Source organism: Eimeria mitis, genomic scaffold, assembly GCF_000499745.2.
Source record: "Eimeria mitis Houghton genomic scaffold, Emh_scaff256, whole genome shotgun sequence".
Lineage (NCBI taxonomy): Eukaryota > Apicomplexa > Conoidasida > Eucoccidiorida > Eimeriidae > Eimeria > Eimeria mitis.
Genome location: NW_013570901.1, coordinates 1 through 7,075, shown reverse-complemented (window position 1 = coordinate 7,075; position 7,075 = coordinate 1).

The window sequence follows — 7,075 nt, the reverse complement described above, 5'->3', positions numbered from 1 at the left end:
ATTCGGCCATTGCTGCTTCTCCTGTCCAATCGCGCAGCAGTTCAAAAGTCACTCACGCTACCACCTTACTACCCTTACTTCATCCACGGTTTCTCTCACGTTCTGCATTTCTAACGGAACTAGTCAAGAAGGACAAACAACTTATTTAGGAAGAAAGCGAAGAGGAGGCCTTCCACAGGCTCATCAGGATCCTGGTATTCTGTCCAATGTTCGTTCTCACTGATATCGGAGAACCCATTCTTCCTATATACTTGCGTTGGTGCTTTCTCAGGAAGCTGACAAATGAAGAAAACACAAAATGATACCTTGCTTTTTACACCGCTCCAGTGAAAGAGTGCCGAAGTTTCCGGCATATTAAAATTCAGCTTTGCGCAGTCCTTAGATATGAGTTATACAACAGGACGTTATATGTAACCGAGACCCCTAACAGACAGCTTGCAACACTGTGGTAACGAAAGATATGCTCGGTTGTTCGGACGCATGATGAGCCTTAAGAAAATGTTTCAAGAACTCGACAATTAATTGCTCACGAGTTGTAGCACCACACTATAGACGGCAATATCCTGCTGCATCACCAGGAGCCTCTAAAACGCGGGTTGTACGTCCTGTCCTGTTCCGTTGGGAAGTTTTGAGCAAAGTACACGACTAATTGCATGAGAAACTTATGGACCGCTCATAACGCTAACATGCCTTTCTGATTGGCCAAGTCTTCTCCTGTCGTATGTTCTCCCAGCGTCACTTTTTCTGGGAAACTGGCATTTATTGTTTCCATGCTCCCTATATCCAGGCCATGCTTTGAAGCCTTTTTCTTGCACCGCAGCAGGTTCTGTGAAGGAGACGTTCTTACCGTCGTTACGTCTATACGCCGTCATCTGAGCGCGTTCCACCTTGCCCCTTTTCAACTAGCTCTCTCTCCGCTGTCCAGAAGGCTACGGATTGTTTGTAGAGCCAGCAGAAAATCAAGCCATTGACTATAGCTGCAGAAGCCTGAAGAGTCATTTGTTCGTCATTAGTTGCTGTGAATAGCATTATCCACCGTCAAAGCAAGTAATTTAAGAAACGACTGACTTGGAAGGTTTTGCCCCTAGCTACGGGTTGCAGCATTCTTTTAATGCTAACAACAAAAAACAACTGCAGCAAAATATTATAACCTGGAAGACTGACTAAGGCAACGGGTTGCTTCTTCCNCCCACCAAAGCCTGCCTCTGCCGCAAGCCTACCAAAGCCACCAACATGTTTGTCAGGGCATCCCATCCTTTGGTTTTGCTAAATAGATTCATTCAATTAGGATGAAATTTACACTCATACCTGCCGGCTTGGGGCTGCATCTACCGGGGCTGTAATCCTGCACCTCTAAAGCCCCAGAAAGGCGCATCTCACGATCACCATCCTCATCACTTCCTTGCAAGTGATATGCGCTTATGATGTTCGTATTTTAGTTGAAGATGTAGAACACTACCTACATCGAGTGACATTCTCGAGAAGATCCTCCAACTCTTACGTATAAACTATGCATCTGGTGTTGCGAACTACTCTCTCAAAGGCACGGATTTACTTCCATCGCAGATACGATGAGCAAAGCTGCGCAAAACACGAGTACGAATGTATTATTGTCTGTTCTCAAAACCGAATCTGGCGCAGGGACCCCACCAGACTCAGCCACAAACAGCTGTCAACTCTTTAATGTTGCGACTGATTTCACTGAAGTTAGTTGCGCAGATTCAACAGGTGCAGAACGATACGAAAGAACATGGCTACGTGATCCTATAAGTTGCCGTCTAGGCAATTTAAATGATAGAGCACAACCGGATGACGGAGACGACTCTCCAGCAAATCTGCTACAAAGCCCTCCTCGTTTTGCACAGCAGCTGGACGCCCAGGTTGAGGCGCTTGTGCTTAGTAATTCAGCGGCCAAACCTGCCTATGACACCGAAGTGCTTCTGCGCCGTCTCCTTGCTACTGTATTTGGGCAAGCAGCGGCCGCAAACACAATTGCTAAACAGTATGCCCGTGCGACAAATCTCATTAGGGTGGAAGTGTGTTCAGCGCTTGGTCGTTGCCATGCCCAGTGCAATCGGCTTCGGCATTCACGACAGGCCTATATTTCCTCTCTTCGCCGCTTGAATACGATTCAAAAAACGACGCTAGTTCATCAGCAACCTTGTGTGTTTTGCAAAGGTAGTCTACTTAAAGATCTTGTGGAATTCGAGAGGCTAAGGAGCACCGCAAAACGCCTACACGACTCACGTCACCTCATTGAATCGTTAAAACTAAATAAGCAGCAAGAAGCCTGCAGGAAAGCCTCAGGTCAAAGAATAGCCGCGAATTCGAATGCTTTGGAGAAGTATTTCTTGGCTGAGAAGGCGGCGCTCCAGTTGCTTCATGTCCGCTCCTTTTCTCGGTTCCCCCCGATCTCCCTGCTTGCAGCTCAGATACATATATCTTTCACGTTTCAGTACTCTAAGACAGAATATGCTGCCTCTATGGCTTCTTTCTGCACGTGCATAGCCTGTGCTGCTCCTTCCCACTGAACTGATTGACTTTGGTGGCTGCAGGCATCCCGGTTGCTGAATGTACAAGAGACCCTAGCGGTTTTGCATCAAAGTTGTCCCGTGGAAGCGTATGCAGCAAGGAAAATATTACGGCGGGTTGAAGAGGAAATACCAGATGAGATGAGGCTATGTGCTGAGGAAAGCACTAGAGAAGAGTGTGAACGGCAGCATGGTAACGCAGAGGCTGTGAAGCCGCCTACCAGATCTGCATTTACTGCGGAATCCTGTGACAGCAGCGTCTGCGTGGTAAGGTGCCCTAAATATGCCATGAAGCGAAGAAGGGTCGCGCAGAACAAACCTGGTTGTGCAATCTGCGTAAACGTTTTTGATTACTGCGCCATATTGCGTGCAGGCTTCACTGGTGCGGCTTTTCCATCTAGAGAACAGACTTTCCAGGAAATTCAGCGCGGATACCAAAAGGCTTCTACATCTGGCGCGCCTTGCGCGTAACTTTGCCGATGCACTCCAACATCTTGAGCAGTTCTTAGATAGTGTGCTTGGCCCACTGTGGCGCGCCAGTTACACGGATGGTACAAACGATTCATGCCAATATATGTGGGAAGGGGACTGCATTGAACAGAGTACTGTGTTTTTGGAAAAATGCAGTGATGCTAGCAAGGATTCGGTGAGATTGACATTAGAGTGCCCACGCAGGGGTCAACGGCATTGCCAGGCGGTGGCGCAGTCTCGTCTCAGCATGATAGGGGTGGCATTTTTCAATGGGGCGCTCCGTCGAACGCAACGGAGCTCTCCGAGTTCGGTGACTTTTTCTTCTTGCCTGCGTAGTTTGAAGTCATCAAGCGCAGAGCATTCTTCTGATGTTTCTGAAGCGTTGATGTCCTCCCTAGGGGACGCCCGAACCGGAGTAGGCACGGCACAAGTTGCCCTTCACCCGAGCTCTTGCGGTGCTATTTATCACCTACAATCTGCAGACGAAGCCTACAGAGACTCGAGAGTGCGTATTCGTTTACTCTGAAGTGCAAATAGCTCTAAAGACGCAGAAGGCGTTTATTTTCTCTCTGAAACCAAACGCCACACAGGGGGTGTTACTGTGAAGGGTTTCGGAGGCGATGCTTAGTCCGACGGGAATAAGGCTTTGCTGAATGGATAAAAGGGAATGCTCGTGTATTTTTTCTTGTTCACACTGTGCTGTTTGCATGCTCTTAATGCAGAGCCCAGCAGACGTAGTAGCTGACAAAGGTCAAGACCTCCCACTGCCTTCCAGCGACAGCAAGAAGGCAGCATTCAGCCCACGAGAACTACCAAGCTGCCATGAACCAGAAATCCAGAACGGCGAGCCGCTTCTACGGAGAGTAACAGGGATTATTGGATGTGCAGATCGTTATACGAATACCCACTGCCAGCTCGAAAAAGGTGGTACTCGGCGTGGACTACCTGGCACAGTTGGGGAATTACACAAGCCGGCTCCCCATGCTCTAAACTATCTCTGTAGTAAAACTGGCGATACACCGACTGTGCAAAATCTCCACGGAATCCCTGACTTCGAAGCGAGACCAGAGTCTCCTTCCCTGGAATGCAAAACATCTGACGACTCTGAAGCTTCTTCTGGAAGAGCCCGTTTTGAGCGTGCTGGGAATACTTCACAACAGTCTGTTTGGCATAGAAGACGGAGTTTCATATCGTTGCTGAAGACTACAAAAGAAAAGCTAGGCTCCGCTTCAGATGAGATCTTCAACAGATATTATGGTAACAAAAAGTCTGTTCATTCCGCGTCCTCACAAGGCTCGTGGAAGACCAGTTCAACATTCGTAGAACTGCCTATCCGTCTAGCAAGTAGTCGAAGCGATCGCCATCCCCATCATCGTCGTTCTAGAACTCGAAATGGGCTTCAAAATCTCATTGAAAGCGTCGGAAAAAGATCCTGTCGACGACTTGTGCGTCAATGGGTAACCATGAAGGGACGCGAGCCTCGAACACCACGAGATAGCGGCAGGGGTCTCTGGAAACATCGGTGTGAAACGCTTTACTCGCACAAAATCCTTCCTGCGAGTCCGCTTGAAAGTGAAAAAAACGGAGTGAAGCAATGACAGTGAACACACCTGGAGAATAAAAAGCTCAGTCCTCTTAAGGGGCGTACGAACATAATTGTTTTCACGGTGCACCTGCTGCAGGACTTGCTGCAGAACCCTATGGACATTTGAAAATATCGTGAAACTGTTTGGTGCCGTTAAATTAGAAGGACGGCCGCTTAGTCCTGCTGCGCTGAAGTGGAGCTTCTGGTTGATCATCCGCTTCATGTTTCCCAGCGTGTTGCGTCCGTATGTATTGAGCCAGCTTGCGTTATGCGTTTCAACTTCTCTCGGACCCAGTTCTTGTAACTCAATCCGCAGAAGAAATCAAATATGGCCACCTTGTTAAANACCTTGTTAAATAAGACGTACAGAGTACAGAGCCGCAAGCACCGGGAGAGAGTACGGTCTCTGCTCTCGTTCGACTGTCAGCCTTCTGGTGGTGCGCGGTGGTCATGCTATGATTGACGTAATGTTCCATCATGAATAGGGGGCAGACTGGGCTAATACACTTTGGATCTCTCTCAGTAGTGATGATGCTGGGGCATTCAGAAAGCTTCCACTTGTAGGCGTGCTGGTTTCCCTCTCCCCTGCTCAACGAAAGCTTGAAAAAAGAGCTAATCGATCATTTTTGCTGAGCCTGTCCATGACCATATTAATGCAAGACCACCCTCTTGCTGGTGGTCACATCCATACGAAACCTATCATGATGCCTGTCCAGGTCTATCCAGGGATCTAAAGGGTGTCCAGTGATACTCCGGTGATTACCGGACAATTATCTGTGGGCTCCACTCAGATAACTGTTCAGATCCAGTTTGGGAGTCCGAACACTCTACAAAAGCTCGCATTTGAAAACGCCCCGTGGCTTGGGCCCTAGCACTCTGGAGAAGGGAGGAGATATTCCTTGGCTACGGGAAGCATCCTAGGCCACCACCGGGGCCTCGTGACCCGCTCTGCTGTCGCGTTAAGCCCACCCCACCATGGGTCGCTAAAGCATAACCATTCGTTTCGCATCACGTCTGTACAAAGCAAGGCTTGAACGCGTAATTGGCGGACTCTACTCCCCTCGTCATGCAACAAGATATACATGTTCATGCTGCGGCGCTGTATCCTCCGTTGTTGAGCTTGGCAGGCGCGTGCCTTTCGAGGGAGTATGGTGNGTTCATGCTGCGGCGCTGTATCCTCCGTTGTTGAGCTTGGCAGGCGCGTGCCTTTCGAGGGAGTATGGTGAGCTCGATTTGCAAAGGAAACAGGAGTCATCGGCGAATAAACTGCAAAACAAAGTGGCTGGTCTGCAGGGTACCGGACGAGTGCTTCAGTGGCCGCCTTCTGATACTCTTGGTAGACTTGACTGTGAAGTCCTATTATGTAAGCAAAGATACCCAACAGTGCCTTCATTATTGTAGTCTTTAAAAGCCCCCTGTAGATGCTTACATACTTCTTCCCAGCCCGTATTGAATCCAAATCCATCATCCATGTACACGATATCCTCCGTACGAGGAAGAAGACAACCGAGAAACGTTGTAAATGAGGCTGTTAACGCATAATCGGGGCATTACCAGGTAACGAAGCCATACTCCCCACCACACGTCTCCACATTATGCGACATCAAGCATCGAACCCACACAGAGATAGCTCTAGGATACTCACGCGGTAAAAAAACCACACATTGATTCATCCAAAGGAAGACTGCAACCACTCTCCTGATGGCTGTGAAACGTTGGGGGGCTACAGCGGAACGTTCACCCCTACATTATCACGAGTGACCCGCTCCCTAGCCAAAATACGATTAGCCCAAGCTTAGACACAAGCATTGGACCTCGAGGGACACTGGAAACCGTGCCTTCCGGACCTGTAAGGACCGATGCGAGCTGCGATGACGCCAAAGACTTGCGGTAAACGTTCCCCTACGGCAGCTGACCTCCCTTCCCTGTTTCCAGGCATCCTGGGCGTTCAGCTGAGGGCCCGCGGTTAAAAGGGGAGAAGAGAGTNCTCCCTTCCCTGTTTCCAGGCATCCTGGGCGTTCAGCTGAGGGCCCGCGGTTAAAAGGGGAGAAGAGAGTCTAACAGGAATTCCAGTGCACCTCGCTGCAGCTGGCGATTCAAGCCAGTCTCGCGTGTTAGCACAGGGAGGCTTCAACGGAGCTTCCTTTACTGCATGCTTTGCCTCTGCAGACACTTATCGAACATTTGTGTTCGCTTGCAGGCGGCCTATCAAGGCCAATGTGAACGTTTCTGTGCTGACAGGCGGACCATGCTACAGAGACCGCATGGAAGGTGGGGGGCTGCTCACCCTGTAGTTCCCAGCACTTCAGTGTTGAGCCAGAAGAACACATCGAGCTCACGCATATAGTATAGCCTGAAAGCTCTACTGTCCCAATAAAAGCAAATCGAAGAGGGAAACCTTACTCCATGATGGTTCCGGCATGCATAATAGGCCTGGGGTGCTGCGTCTGTGCCCAGGGCTGGCAGTGACAGACGGCACCGAGCTCAC